Below are 15689 nucleotides of genomic sequence, written 5' to 3' on the forward strand. Positions count from 1 at the left end.
TGAGTTGAAACCCAAGGAAGTCTTTTGTGAAGGAAACATAAACCAAGCAGTAAAAAATGGACTCACTGGAGCTTTAACACTGAATGTTGCACACAGCTTTCCGCTTGCACTAACATCCACAGCTAAATCTCTGTACTTTGCTTTTCATACACTCAGAATGTGAGTGCTTTAAGGTCACCACAGAGCAGCAGCCTTCAGATACAAACTATTTGATGTTCATTTCTTCGTTCTAGGTCATTATGCAGTCCAGTCCTCATACATAGGAGAAGTAAAACATATGGCTGCTGGTTGGCAGGATAACAATCATGTCTGCCTACATTCAAACTGTGCTAACGTTTCAATCATCAGATGATGCAAGATAAAAACCACTGACTGGATTAACATTTACACCAAAATCAGCCTGAGCTGTCACCTACTTAAGTTTCCTCCTTTCAGCCCCACAGTTCCCAAGTCTTGTTTTCTTTCCTCCTCCACCCCATATGCTCCCAAAGCCGCAGCCAGGCTCTGCAGGCAGCACAGCTGCAGGCCCCACAATGGCAGCAACTGCTCAGCACTGCAGCTTCCTGGGCTGCAGCAGCTCACCGTTGCGTGCACACACCATTGCCTTTCATTCTCCTCACCTGCCACATTATGGCCCGAGTAGGAAACTTGGACAATACTTTGTGAAAAGTGCTTCTTCTAAACCATCACTGTCAAAACATAAAGACTAATTCTGTAAATTTGGTACTTATCTCAGGACTTAACCAAGAAGTAAGATGACCTCCAGCCCAGGATTACCCAGAAATGAAGGAAAGTTTCCTCACACAGCCCCCATGGAGGAAGTGCTGTGATAGCTCTCTCATGTAGCAAAAGCAAGGGCCCAGTGACAGACCAGAGATTTTGAGGTTGGGAGGGACCTCTGCACTTTGTATACAGACCAAGTAAATCCTGAACTGTGCAACCCATTCTTCAGACGTCTCCTAGCCTATATTGTGTTTGGTTAAGAGTTTTTATTCCTTTCAAGTACAACAAACAATAACCACAACCAGCCAAAAAAAGCCAAACCAACGGATCAAAAAGCACCGCCCAGAAACCCATAACCCTCTTCCACCATTTCCACCATCAAATGAGGCATCTGTTAAAATTTCATAATTGTTCCCAAGTCCTCCCAAATAAAATAAAAATAGATGTCATTACTTCATCTTATTGATTTTTCTGCCTGTCTGAACCAATTGAGAAGCAATATTGATTAGGACTGATCCTTTCCTAAGGGCATCTGATAAAGAAAGGAATACAGAAATACCTCTGAGGATAGCAGAAAGGCTTTGTATTACCAGCACTGAGCTCCTCCTGCCTAGCTGCCGCCCACAGTCCCTGCGCAGAGGCGGACTGCTTACACAGAGTTTGCAACATTCTCCATAGAGCACAATCACTCTCAATCCGAACCTCATCTGCCAAGTATGAACCCAATTACTAAAGAATAATCAATGACTGGTTATTCTCCTGAACACTGCTGAGTTGGATTGCTCTTGCAAATAAAAAGGCAGCATCCTTAAAATTTCGCCTCTTTGGATTTTGTAAGGCGTATTTCCAGCTTTGAAACAAACAGGAACTTATTTAAAGCAGTATTCTCCCAAGGGAATGCATGTTCAATAACTAATCTAAGAAAAACAAACCACACCCTAAAAAGACTTCTATTACAATTGACTAAGAATATAACAATCCCCATTCCAAAGATACTGGAAGAGAAAAAAGAGGTAAACATGCTGCTTTATTTTTCAAGATAATCTCTTTCAGAAAAAGCCAAACTGTTTCGACAGCCTCAAGGCAAACGGCATGACCTGAGCCCAAAAATAAAGGCACATTTTAAAGAACAAAACTAAACAAGTACTAAGGGCTGCTATTTAGACAAACATTATGCAGGGGTGCCTCTCCTGAAAGCTATTTTCAGAAAAATGAAATGCAAGGAAGTCATGTACTCAACTGCTGAAATGGTGAGGTGGAAGGAAGAGAATCGGATCTACATAGGAAGGGAGAGAAGCAGTGTGGCAGTATCTCTGTATTTTGAAACACCTTTGCCACAGACAACAAGCATTGTATTGCAGCTGCATTTATCTCCAAGCAAAGCTAGTTTCCTTTCAAACTAAAAAATTAACAAACAATATGCTTGTATCAAAATGGTATGCCTGAGAGTTTAAAAGAAAGAGCTCCTCACTCAACACATTTTAAATGGTTTTAAAACTGATTCCTTCAAAGATTTTGAGAATACAAATAAGAAACAGTTTGACTATTTTGGAAGTTTTCTTTTACACAGTCTAACTGTTCCAGCCTCTAGAATCCCAGTGACACAACTTGATGCCAAAATACCATTCTGCCTTCAATGAACTCTAAGGACACTGGCCAGCAGAGTTCTAACATGTTGGTAAACAACTCTCTGATTTTCTTGCTTTGATAGTAAAAAAATTTTGACAAGCAAAAACCTACAGATGTCCTTATACAATACTCCTTGAGAGCCTCAAGCGTTTGGGTTATATGCAGATAGGAAAGCCAAGCTATGCTGAAATATATATGAGCATTTATTCGTTTATTTTAAACAAATACTATCCATATGTTATCTTATTGCATATTAAGTTTTACCATTCAAAAATCTATCTGTTATACACAATTGGCTTTGTGATTCATTCCAGGAATAGCCTTTTTAGTGGTTCAAATCTTGCTTATGTTTACTTTTAAAATGCAAACCTATTAGCAAATACTTTAAGAACTAAGATTCCTGGAGCAGACAAAGCCAAATTATGAAACAGTATGATTAAAATACAACTACGTGCCTTCACATTATTCATTTTCTATCAGAAGAATAGCATGGTTGAGAATAAAAAGCAATAGCCCCTTATATGCAATCAATTACGACAGGGCTATTGTGTTGGCATAAAAATGCATTCTGTTCTGGAAATGAGAGTTCACAGAATCATAGAATAACCCAAGCTGGGAGGGGCTCACAAGGATCATCAAGTCCCGGCCCCACACAGGACCACCCGAAAAATCAAACCCTATGTCTGAGAGCAGTGTCCAAATGCTCACTGAACTCTGGCAGCCCTGGGCAGCCTGCACCAAGCCCACCACCTTCTGGTGAGCCTTTCCTTACTTCCCAGCCTGGTTGTCCCAGCACAGCTCCATGCTGCTCCCTCAGGCCCTCACTGTCACCGGACAGCAGAGCTCAGCGCTGCCTTCCGCTCCCTGTGAGGAGCAGCAGCTGCCATAGGCCTCCCCTCATCTCCTCCGCTCAAGGCCGAGCAAACCTGGGGACCTCGGCTACTCCTCAAACCTCAGACCCTTTGGAAACACTGTAATAGTTTAACATCCTTACACTGTGTCACCCAAACTGGCACACAGCGCTCAAGGTGAGGCTGTGCTAGCAGTGGGACCGTTGCCCCAGGCACCCAGCTGCAGCACCAGGCTGGTGGGCTCCTGCCCTGCTGCCAGCCATGCCCTTTTGGCTCACAGTGCACACTGATGACCAATGTGCAACTTGCCATAGGGCAGAACCCCCAGATCCCTTCCCGCGGGAAAGAGTTACAGCTCCCCTCTCACCTGCATTCTCAATAAACTAGTCAGCTAGTTTTTAGTTTTCTCAGCTTTTGGAATTGGCTTCTTTTTCAAGAAGTTTATGCATTCGGTCCCAGCAGTGAGGCTCCTACTTAAGGGGGGCAAACAATCAAAGCACTTAAGTGTTTATATAGCAATTGGGGCTTAGATACATCATTTCACTACAGCAAAATAACTCAACAATACTCATCTCAATCAAATCCTCATTTCCTGACTAGCAGGCAGAAGGCAGCTGCACAAATTCCATGAAAGAGAGAAACTAGGACATACTTGGAGACAAACTCACTCAGCATTTCTCAGAATTATGCAGAACAGGCAGTAGAGGTGCAGCTCCTGCCTTACTGTAAGTCTGAAATTCTGCAGTAGCAAAGCAGAAGCATTTTGTTGCTTTGATTGAGCAAGACAACGGATGAAGACTTCAAGTATGTATAAAGTGTGTTCTGATATTTTACATGTCTTGCCTTATGTATATATCAGACAACATGCACACACTAGTTTAAATGAAAGTAGCAAAATGGAGGAGTCAAACTCTGCTAAACTTGCAAGGTCCCCCAGTTAAATTGCTCACCTCGTTACTGCAACTTCAAAGGAAAAGCTAGCACAAAATTAAACATGGACAAATAATTGCTCTGTGAGATACCAGTGCAGTACAGAGGACTGGGATGCAAATAACCATTCACCTGAGTTCAACAGAATCCAGTTTAAGCCAAAAATACAATCAATATAGAAAATGTTCAATTTCACTTCACTTAAGTCCACAAACTTTGACAAATCTAATGAACATGCACTCCAAGATAGGAGCTGAATTTGGAAAAAACAACCAACACTGACATATAACGTAAATTCATTTCAAATTTAAATTCTAGAGATATGTTTGCAATTATGAGTACGTCGTTAAAGAATTTCATCCTCAGAATACCATCAAATCGTAATGTGAAATAGCGTTACCAGTTTGAGAACAAAGGGACCTTGAATGAGTAATCAATAGCAACTGGCAGAAAATGAGGCATTAATTATGATCCTCTCTAGCGTTTTGTCTCAAACAAGGTTTCATTAAATATATTGTGCTAACCTGTACTTCTTCAAGCCATTACCAATAGATTTGATCCATTTTTGGTCTGTTTCAGGAGTAGAAACAAATCAGGATTAAAAAAGCAACAACAACAAAACGACTGAAGCGTTATATGATAACTTAAGTATTTTTTCTTGATCAATTTAAAGGAAATCAGGGGTTGCTAATAAAACACCTCAGGAGAGGGTCCTCTAACAACACACTGATAATTGCAAACATATTCCTCATTTTAAAAAAGATACTTAGATCTTATAATCTCGATGTAGTCTCTTGAAAATTTAATTATCATCTCCTATACCTAAAGTATCATGCAGGTTTGAGAAGATAATGACAGTCATCCATCAACTGCATCCTGCCAGTGTAATCAGGCTAATCTAGCTCACTGGAGTAAAAAACAGCTACCTAGGGTACTAAACACTGAAGTGATGCAACATCATAAACAAAACAACAGACATTTAGTTCTACTGTTTTCCTAATTAACATTAACTCTGAAAAATACCAAGGTATCAATATATGGCTTATTCCATGTATATGCACTGCTACAGATAATTCTGTTCGTGTGCATGCAGTATTACTGAGATGGAGCACAGAACAGAGAACAGTGAAGAAAACACCACAGGAAGAAGTTTATGCACAATTCAAAACACATTTTTTAAGCAGTGGGAGCAGTAAAGATTAAATGTGAAGGGAAAGAAACATTCTGCATTTCCTCTGCATCTAAACAACTTTAAAGCACCCAATTAATCAACTTTTTTAAATAAATACCTTCCTTCTCTTATGTGACAGTGGTTTCCCTACACCAATATCACATACTTGCAAGACTACAAATTCTGTCTTCCACTTCTAAAAGCAGCACCCTGCTGGTGTCAGTGTCCAGTCCCTGAGGTTATGCTGGCTCAGCTTGTCTTTACTCATTCCCCCAGGCAAGGTATTTTTGCATTGCTCACTGCATTCTAGCAAGGCGTTACTAAGCACTGTGATTACAGGTCAGGCTCCTTCCCTTTGCATCTCCTCGCTACATTAGGAAAACAATAATTTGAATGTCTTCCTTACTGTGACAATACAAAAGCAGGAGGTTTGGGGAGAACTGCAAAATGTCAGAAAAGAAGCAGCTGAGGGTTTATTCTTTTTTTTTCTTCTTCTTTTTTTTTTTTTTTTGGTACAAGCCTTCTCACTTCTCTCTGTGTTTACAATACACAAGCGTGATAAATCAATAATATAAAAGGCCTTCTGCTGAGTCTTATTTACAGAAGAAGGTTATAAAGGATATATAAGGTTCAAACTATCCTTGCACCTGCTTCTCTCTCTCTCCCTCTCTCTCCCTCTACATTTTCAGCAAAATAATTTTAAAAGATTTCACATGATTTGTAGAACGCTTCATTTACATGGTGAGAAAGCTGTGTATCCCCTCTCCTACACAGCCAAGCACCAAGTTAAAAAATGTGTAAAATCACGAGGGTTCAAAAAAAATATAGCAACCAGATAACTGTTGGGACTTAACATACAAAACACATATGTTTTCATATATGATCAAGTGAAAGGTAATCCCAACACAAGGCTAGTCAATGGACTGACAAGCCCAGTGAACACTTATCTTCAGCTAAAGAAGTGCCACCCCAACTACTCACAGTGAACGTTGTTATCCTTCTCCCTCTCCTCTCCAGAAACCTGTGGCATTAGGAGCACTATCATCTTGAAAAGCACTCTGCTACACATTCAAAACCAATACAAGATGGATGACTTAGTTCCAGGGAAGAGGAGTCAAAATGGAAATTCATCTTATTTCTTTCCATTCATTGACAATCTGCTCAAGCCCCACTCCTTGCCCATCTCAGGCAGTAACTGAGGAATAACAGGCTGCCTATGTTACTCTTAACTCTGCCTTCCCAGTTCCAGTTTTCATCTTGAAAGCAATAACCTCTGCAGATGCAAAATCTGGGATGAAACATTCTCTGAAGAAAGGGAAAGAAAATGGCAGCTCAACCTGTTAGAGTAGTCAGAGACAGAAAGAATAAACATCGCAAGAAAATCCCAAGGGCAATCCACCCCATTAAATCCAGGTACAGTTAAGATAACTGAGCTAATCTCCCCCTTATTCTCCAATAATACTATAAATATGTCACTGAAACGCACCCAACTCGGAGGCAGGAGGATGAACTACATTCAGCAAATAAATTAATAAATAAATTTGAAATTCTGCATTCCATGGTGTAAAATGCTTCTTACTTCCCTATAAAGCAAGGTTTGAAATATATCTACTGATTTATAGGACATTTGTAACCTTAAACATAATCAATCAAAAATAAAAAGGAGGCAAGGAAATTTGCTAATTCTAAATAGTGTGAGAAAAAGGCAGGCAAGCACAAACACAAGTTACAGTTTGTCTGCTTCTTGTAGACAGTTAAAATGATTTCTCCTAAAGCTGTTTCTCCTTTATAAATAGCATCCCTCAACCCTGCTAACTAATTCCCAACACCTGCTACCCACTTTGTTCAAGGGGATGTCTTCCCTGATTAACTTCAGGTGGACACCTCTAGCTCTGGAAAAAGAAATAGAGTTTATGCCCAGTATTTAAAAAAAAAAAAAAAACTTTCTAAGAAGTTTCTGCCTGCAAGCAGCTCCCTATCTGCTGAGAGACAGATTTCCCCAGTAGCACAAGTAGTAATCTGCTTCTAATTAATCACAATCAAGAGAAAGTAACTTGATTTTACTTGGAAGTAAAACGAAGCAAAATAAAACTCATGTTTGGATACCCCATCTGCCTTTAAAATCTCTCTCTCTCAGCACCTCCTCCTTTTAAGAAAGTATCAGCTACAGCATCCAGGGTTCCTACTTCAGTTAACACTGCGTCAGCTTCCTTTAGAAGATGCACTTCTAACAGGCCCATAGCTCAGATGGGAAAATCTGCTTTGAGACATTCTTGATGTCAAAGGTGCCAGAGAAGAAGAGATTAAAAAGAAAATTTACAAAATAAAATCAGTTTGCTGGCTTTTAAGTTATTTGGTACTAACTACCCCCCCCCCTCCCATACTTAAATATGTATGTATATATATTTCTGCAACTCAGTATTGGATATAAATAGGCATTAAGGCATCTCTAGAGTTCTTTAAATGAGGCAAGAACGCACTTGTAGCCTTTTCTAAGGCCACACAGATAAGAAAGGCCCAGAACACCATGTACTTTTCTGCCTCACTCAAAAAATCCATCTAAAACATCGAGGAGAAAAAGCTTTCTTGTTTATTAGACACTTCAGTTTTAAAAAAGAGAATGCATTTTGTTTCCACAGCTGATGCAATCTGACAGCTTTCATTAGCACTACAGTAAATTCTAATACATCTTTATTTCATTACAAAATGGGAACCCCTCTGTGGCACATGTGCTTTTTTATAATTAGATTTACAGACTACATTTTCTCTCCTTATTATACATATAATATTATATTTCCTTATACATTGAAATGTATTTTCTACATTTTTAAATCTAAAACAACTACTAAGTTATTCTACTACCAGCCATTTAAAAATTAGGAAGTTTTAAAAAAAAAAAGCCCAATGGGATTTGAAACACCCCAGCTATGTGTCTAACAGAGAATTACCCAACCTCTAGTGTCCCTTGTGCTGCATCTTTACTTCCTCTTGTCAGCCACTTAGGTGTGGTCTAAAGATGCCTATTTCTCACTCTTAGTATAACTATTTGAATTTCTGTATTAATCTGAAGCCTTTAATTAGTTCAGTTTGTTTGCATCACAATACCAGAGGAGCAGACAGCACAGCCTCACGTCAGAGTAACTGTCTGATCACTTCTCCCACGGAAACTGAATAGGATCAGAGGCATTAGAGATGAGCAATTAAGAAGTTTCAGGTATGAACTGAATTCCCACAGAAAGAAATGAGAACTCCTGAAACTTCACGAATGCGCATAAGAGAAGAGTGCATTTCTCAAGTTTGCACATCAGGTTATCAGGAAGAAACTAAGAACTGAGCATTAAAGCAATGGAGAAACATCTGATGTATTTGTTCTCAATAGCTGTCCAACATCTAGGGCCTACTATGCCTTGGCATACAAGGGCTGCTCCAAAAGTAACACCTCCTATTTTATTACATGGGCACATGACATCAGAGGCAGACGGTGGTGGTACGGCAGCAGGGGCTGAACCTTCCCACCAATATTCATTATGTGTTGCTGCTGCGTGACAGATGGCAGCAGAGGAGCAGTCTGACAGAATGGTGTCTGACACAGAAGTGCACATGAAGCAAAGGTGTAGAACTGAATTCCTTCATGTGGAAAAAATTGCACCCACTGACATTCATTGATGCTTGCCGAACCTTTATGGAGCCCAAGCAGTGGATGTCAGCACAGTGAAGTGGTTAAGTGGTGCGTTTTAGTGGGTCACCTCTGCTGGTACAAACTGTTCTAAGTGCAACACATACACTGCTGTTCATTGCTGACAAACATGCATAGCTAGTGGTGGTGACTCCACTGAGTCACCAGTTGAGAAAGAGTGTTTTGTAGCTGAGAATTTGCTCTATCAAACAGCGTTACTGTGCTCTGTGTATATGTATATGAAATAAATAGGAGGCATTACTTTCAGAGAGACCTATACATAAAGCCATGGTGAAGCATGTTAGTGACATGGTGCAACAGCCCTTGTATTAGAGCAATGAATCATTTGAAGGCTGGCTAAGCATTCCAGGAGCACTTGCAAAGACAGATAGCCATGCTGCTGTTCGAGGGCTACACTTGCAAATGGAGAAATTTGTTTGGAAACTTTCATACACACGCGAAGAACAGCCACATTTTAAGCTGTGATTTGTTAAAAACACCTTTTTCTTCCTTGACTCACATTTTAAGTAACATCTCAGCTGCCACATACCAGCAAAGCAATATTCTACCCCAGTATTCACAATCACTCATTTTTTCACCTTCAACTTTTTTGTTCTTAAAAAGCATGCATTTTGAACTATATTTTTCATACTGTTTGCTTTTCCACTTCTGTCAGTAAATCTCATTTTTGCTTTGGATGTATTTTCATACATACTTATCTCCTAATGTACTCATGTCTGCATGCTTCTTCTTCCAGGTGCTTAATCCTACTTGATGCTTTACTTTAAAAAAAAAAAAAGTTAAATCTTCTGCATTCTACTTTACACATCTTACAGTTATGTAATTTAAATATATAAAAAATTCTTTTCGAGTTTGTGCTATTCAGAATTCTATTCGTTTTTCTTTATGCAGGAAGCTAGTAACTACATCCTACACTGGGTACCTGCTTTCATTCTGCCTTGCTGATTTACCAGGAACACAAAGTCTGCCATTTTTGCCTACGCACATTATGAGCAAGCTTCTATGTTTCCTCTAGACAACTCAAATTTGTCATCAGAGCAGCCAGGCAGCAAGCAGCAATGCTAGAAGTTTTTCAGTATGTGCCTTATTTTCAGTTGCAGTTGACATTATACCGTCTCCAGCTTGTGACTCATATACAGCCTTGTTCAATGGTACTGCTTCCCATTAACTAGATTTTTTAAAGAAGAAACAACACTACTTACTTCGTCCAGGGATTTAGAATGAAATATTTACATACCAAAGGCAATCGCAGCAAATTGGGGGAAAAATGTGAGAACACATATTATCTGATTGTATTTTATTCTTCACATTTTCACATTTTTATCTTGATCAAAATTGCTCTCTGTATTAATTTCTGATAGACAATAATTTCACTTTCAAGAGTTGCTCTACTTTTATAACGCTTCCTTGTGTGAGATGTTGGAGTGCCCTGTGAGATACTAATTTCTGCAGGATTGTAGTGAGTATGGACTGCTCTTTAGGTTTTCATTCCATCAAATTACTTTAAAGTCTTTTCTGAATTTGGGAGAGGCTAAATTTGCCTCTGACTGTGAAAATGCCAAGAAACACGCACTTGCAAACATCTCTTTTGCCGAAGTCATCTGTTAAATTGTTCAAAAAATAGGTGCTAAGGACATTGTTTGGTTTACTTCCAAGTTCTTGCAGTGCATCTGGTAAAACACACTTTCTAATACACAAAGAAACTTCTTTTTTTTTTTTCCCCAGCATATAAAGGATGTTAAGGACCATCAACTTATAATCATGAAAAACTGAATTTATTCTTTAACACATGGCTAAACCTTGCAGAAAAGATGCAACCTTCAAACTCTCACATTCAGTTGTGATGAAAGTTTTAATTAAATTAACAAACACAAAGGTCATGGTTTTTCAAAGCCAAACAAAAACAGTACAAATTCCCATTGCTCAATACCTAAACTACATTAAATTCTGCAGTACTTTTTCAGCACAGATGAGTCAGGCACACACAGATCTAGCTCTGAGCGGTACATAAATGACAAAACACTCAATGTTGAATCAGAACAAAGATGGCAGATGGATGAGTTCGTTCCAACTTAGATTCAAAGAGAAATCAGCTATTTATTTCTCCGAGGTACTGTTCAAGTAACAGCATATATTTAAAGTAATTTATGAAACACTAAACATGCCACTAAATCTGTCTTAACATTTGACTGAAGCTTGTATTTTGTTCCCGATAAACAAGAAATTGGGAAATCCTGAGAAGCTATCTGAAATTATGTCTTAATATGTTTACTCAAACTATATTCCCATAAGGAACACTAAGTATGGTGCTAATGTGCACAAAATGTTACTGTCATACTGAAAAATTCAGGCTAATTTAATAACGCTTGATGTGCCTTACATCATGTTCCAATGATGTAATAATGTGCTGCTAAACGAGTCACCTCACATTAACTTCACAGCAATAGCAGAGCTGACAGCTACTGAGCAAAGCAAAGTAGCAATATTACTGGAAACACTGATGGACCATCTTTATACTGGATTTTTATTTTTTTTTTTTTTTTGCCCATCCAAAATAAAAAGAATTTGAAGAATTACTGCCAATAGATCTGAAATGTATACATTAACAGCAGCCAGAACTGAGTTAGAAAAAAATGATCTACCAATAGTGAATGAAATGAAATATGAAGCATAAAAGCTTCATATACACTTTACTTAGTGCTATATATTTCACATTGCATGAAATAGAGTGTACATTGTATACTACTATGCAGTGTATGAATTTCATACAGTATATGTTTATAGTTTTACATCATAAGTGAAATGCATTTAGCCAAATATAATTCACAGTTCTTTCCAACAATCACGTATTTTGCAGATTTATTCTTAATTAAGCTTTTTTTCTAAATAGCTTTTTATAACACTTGAAATGCCTCATCACCATACAGAGCACACAGATTAGGGAGTTAAAAATGAATTTAAGATAAATCTGGCCATAAAAAGCTAATATTTTAAACAAAATCTAACGAATGCTGGCTCTTGAGTTCTCTGCTAACATCCACTGTCTTTAGCAATCATTTTTTCCCTCACACTGGATACAACGCAGATTTGAAATCACTATTAAGGGATTACAAATGTTTCATTTCCATCTATCAGGAAATCCATACTGTCTACTTTTTATGCACAATATCATGAATAATTTTCTACCTTCAGCTTAGTGATGCTGACCACCTTACAGCTCCAATGCACTCAGCGGAGAAACTAAGGAAACAAGGACAACTGCAGCTGTTATAAAACAGCATAGCTGTTATAAAACAGCAGTTTGGAGCACGTAACCAATGTACTAATTCAGACTTCACAGGCAGACCATCAGCAACCAAACGTGTCTGAAATTGGATGTTTGTTATGAAAAAGGCAAACACAAGATGGCAAACATTAACAGCATGGTCAGGAAGACATAAGAAATGGTAAGGCCTGAGATGGGGTACTCCATCCAGTTTAGAACACTGAAATTCCACTGGGATGCAAAGCTACCAAAGAACATCCAAAACAGAGCATAAGCTTTTCTAGCAGCATTTCAGTGTGAGACAGACACTCTTATGTATCCTCTGTTAAAATGAAATAGAGATCTGATGCAAAATCAACTCCATTTATGTTATGCTATTAGATTTTCAAAGGGCTCCTCTAATCTCGGTTTACAGCCTCTGCAGACTCGACTATGTGAGGATCTGGGACAATGCAGTTGATTCTTTATTTGGATTGTCAGAACAGCATTTTGGGATTGCTTTTGACCTTCATCCTTGTGATCACTTTCCAACACTGTAGGCAAGAATAAGAGCTGCGTACTGGGTACAGCCAGAGATTTATGATCATAGAATCACAGAATGGCCTGGGTTGAAAAGGACCACAATGATCATCTAGTTTCAATCCCCTGCTATGTGCAGGGTCGCCAACCAGCAGACCAGGCTGCCCAGAGCCACATCCAGCCTGGCCTTGAATGTCTGCAGGGAAGGGGCATCCACAATGATGAATGGATGTTATGACATACATAAACACACACACATACATATAAAGAAAAATAAAGCAAGAAATCCTAAATCTAAGTTAGCAAATTATTTCAAACACTGTCAGATTTAACTGATAAGACCAAAGTAAAATGTAACTCTAAATTGAATTAAAATCTAATCGAAAGTTAATTCTGTTGACATTTTTAATTATCCTAACTATAAAAAATAGAAAGATTTACCCACAATAACTTTTTCCCCATATACTAAAGAATAAACTGTGGGATAACTAGTAGAAAGCATATCAAAGGAATACCTGCAAGTAAAAGGCACGTTAAGATTTTGGCACTGAAATAGCTACGTGTAAAAAACAATATTAAATGGTGATAGATATAAGTAGCTAAGAGATATAAAAGCACTTTGCTCAGTGAGAAGCCAAACAACAGAAATTACTCATTACCACAATGCATAAGAGAATTTTATGCAAAGTTAACAAACCTGCTTTGTAATACAGAACATTAACTTAATGAAGGAGTAATGTGGAAATTAGTTTGCTTCCAAACTAATGTCGAGTTTAAATTATTATATTTAAGTATAGTACATAAGGAGTTATTTGAACAACTCCAATTACATTCATACAATATTTCTCTGTCTAGACTGGAAACAATGTCAAGTCCAAAACTTGAATCTGAAGTACACTGCTTTTCCTGATAATTTTATTGAAAGCTCACCCATACAGTCGCAAATGGGTCTTTCTTTGTCACGCGCTGTAGAAAAGTAGTAAAGGTTATGAGAATGATATTTTCTTAATAAAAGAAGCAGCATTAGGACCCGCACTGCCACATGGTGCTGCCCATTCAAGCTTCCCAAGACACTCTTGAACCAACTCAAAAAAAGTGAAATGTCCATTTACTCTTGAAAAGAATCACGTTCCTATAAAATAATAGTTGATGATTTGGAGTCATAAAAATAATTTTCTCTTAATTTAAAAGTGCATGAAAACCACAAAACAATATGTAATAATATTAGATAATCTAATTATGAAAACTTGAAAGCCCAACAACATTGTATTCCTTAAAAGATGCACACAATCTCCAGTATAAGAGTTCCCTGGTGAACTACAGTCAGTTATAGTTAGTATTTATTGATAAATGAAAAGTCTTCCAACATATTTCAGTCAGAACTACGTTATAATATCAGTAAGAAAGCAAACTGCATACTGAAAAGCCATTCCTTGCACAGGAACAAGTGGCAGCATGGAAGGTAAGAGTTGGAAAGCAGCACAAAAATGCCAATCAAAAGAACTACTGATCCCTGGTGGACAGTATGTAAGCTCTACCACTCCGATACATTCTGCACATACAGATCTCGGATCTCATGGCTGAGCAAAGAGAATCTCTTTTCTATGCTTAAGACATGATATTTTTCACTCTTTGCAAGCTGGAATACGTTGTTACAGCTTCTCACATGTGAGGGCTAGATTCAAGACAGCAAATAAAGTAGCTGAAGGATGACTATTACTGTCACTTGCTGTATATGAGTGTCTGCTTCCATCTTAAAATTTAATTAAAAGGAATTTAGGCAAAGATATCACAACTGAATGAACGATGAAAGACCAGTTGCACCCCTAGCACCAAGTGCAAGACCATCTTCCTCTTGTCTCTTCATAAAGTGCTGTAAAGGAACCAGTGTCTAACTTGTCAAGGCAGAACTGACTGCAATCCTCCACTACGTCAAAATAATTTAGGAAGAAAACAACATCTGCATAATTTTATTGCCAACAGTGCCCAAATCAGTTAAATTCATGATGACAGCAGAGTCCAAAATACATTCATCTTTCCTTTTTCTTGTCTGTCTGGGACAATGAGCCTGGTAGATTTTTCATACCTCAGAGCCTACTGATGCACAGAAATCCCATCCGGTGAAATTTAAAACCAAAATCACAACAAACCAAACCAAAACAAGGCAAGGCTGAGATTTTCAAACTACTGATTCCAAACACTGATTTCTAGATGTGCTGTCCAAGCTGCTTGCAAATAATTTCAAGTGCTGACACCTTCCTTGTGATTCTAATTGTTCAAGTATAAAATCAATACATTCCAGCAAGCATCATACTTGAAAGTAAACAGAAGAGTAGTAGCTTCCTGATTCTCCTTGTCTTCTCCCCACAAGTCCATTCAACTGAAATACGAATTCTTTCTTTTACTTTCTATTTCTATATGAAGCACAAGACTAGTAGATTTAACATTCACAGATGAAGAATGAGGTTTTATTCAAAAATTCATAAATAGTAGTAATGCAAGCTAAAATTAAAATGAGCTATTGTTCAAGAACAGTCATCCTAGAGACATTTACTTTCTTCTTCCAGAGACAGGTGAAGAAATGAGGGCCAAATAAAAAACAAACAACCCTCCACAAACCCATTAATGCAAAAAAGGACACACCCAACAACATACCCCTACCCTACAGAAAAGCCTTTTCCCTTATGCAACTGATTTATTTTCCTCCCAGCAAAATAGTAGTCTTTGTAACATATCTCTGGTTATATCCAGACAGAGTTTATAAGATCCTCTGTCAAAGAACCCATCAAGAAAGACAGGCTCTTGTTACATGTTTCTATCAGAGATCACCTTTGGAAGCACCTCCAGAACTTCTCAGATTTGCAAACATATTAAGATTCATTCTTGTACCTAACTTATGAACGA

The 15689-nt window shown here is 38.1% G+C and overlaps 1 protein-coding gene across 7 annotated transcripts in view; it reads right to left on the minus strand.

The window, feature by feature from the left end:
• Positions 1-15689, minus strand: part of TCF12 (transcription factor 12) — a 152948-nt gene that overhangs the window by 53099 nt on the left and 84160 nt on the right. The gene's annotated exons all lie outside the window — the stretch shown is intronic.

This window comes from Phasianus colchicus, chromosome 12 (assembly GCF_987193195.1).
Source record: "Phasianus colchicus chromosome 12, bPhaCol1.hap1.1, whole genome shotgun sequence".
NCBI lineage: Eukaryota > Metazoa > Chordata > Aves > Galliformes > Phasianidae > Phasianus > Phasianus colchicus.